Genomic DNA, 1048 nt, shown 5'->3' on the forward strand with positions numbered 1-1048 from the left:
TTTACTGCAGTGTACTTAATTGTAGCAAGAATTGGGATTTCAGTTACGTAAACGGCATCACGAATGGGGTCGTGTATAGTTCTAAATTACTTTTTTAAAAAAGCCGTGGGGTTTGCAACTTTAATGCCGCCAAGAGCTTTGTTCCAGTGTCTTTCTTTCGGAACAACGTCTAGTCTGCTCAGGGCCTGTGACGACCCTCGCCATTAACTTTTTTTTCCCATTGCCGCGGTTTAGTGCGCATAAGGGCCTGCTGACTAGCGTGGTTAATCGATTATGAAATTTAAATAAGCAAGGTCATTTGAGTGTAGTTTTAGAGGTTAGGAAGTACTGTCACCCACTCTTTATCGAGCAGGGGTAACTTAAGTATGAACTGCGCAGCTAACTGCATACGCGCATCTTTGTAACGTAATAGTTCTGTATCATTTGTATGTTGTTAGTTTATGGAAATGGCATAAGGCACCACTCAGTAAACACACTAATGCTACTGTTTGGATCTGGTTTGTGTGTATACTTGGAGAAAAATTGGTATTTTTGTGTACAAGATGGTTGCTAATCTGTAGTAAATGAAAGGGGGCAATTTTCCTTTCACACAGGAGCTCTTTGCCAATGAGTGATGACAATAAAAGGCCGAATTGCAGTGCTTCTGGTTAACAGTTTGCTCTTGTAGCTGGAGGCACTGTGACAAAACCAGCTGAAGCGAAATTAAGTCTGACTATGGCAGAGCATCCTGGAACTGTTAATTGCATTTCTGATTTACTTTGTGGTTGTCGGAATTCACACCTGCAGCCTATGTTGGCATTATTTGGTTCAATTCTAATTCTGCATGTATTTGGGTGTTTTAATGGTAATCTAAAAGTAGTACCTCGTAGGATGCGCTGTAGCAAACCCCGCCCAAACTCCTCCAGCTATGCGGAGCCAGCTTCCGCATGAATTCACACTCCCTGCCGTGCCGAGGTACGATGACCTGTCTAAGCTGTCCGAAAGTTTATTGGCGCAGTTTTACAATAAATTCCATGCTTTTTCAATCACAGAAAAAGGCGCAAAGCAC

At 42.4% G+C, this 1048-nt stretch overlaps 1 non-coding gene across 1 annotated transcript; it reads left to right on the forward strand.

The window, feature by feature from the left end:
* The first annotated feature begins 602 nt into the window (after positions 1-602).
* LOC122805128 lies at positions 603-719 on the forward strand. The gene has a single exon (XR_006365330.1). It is a non-coding gene; the product is annotated as a small nucleolar RNA SNORD89 (small nucleolar RNA).
* Positions 720-1048: the final 329 nt, after the last annotated feature.

The sequence above is a fragment of the Protopterus annectens genome, chromosome 6.part0, assembly GCF_019279795.1.
Source record: "Protopterus annectens isolate FY-2018-M chromosome 6.part0, PAN1.0, whole genome shotgun sequence".
Classification (NCBI taxonomy): Eukaryota; Metazoa; Chordata; order Ceratodontiformes; family Protopteridae; genus Protopterus; species Protopterus annectens.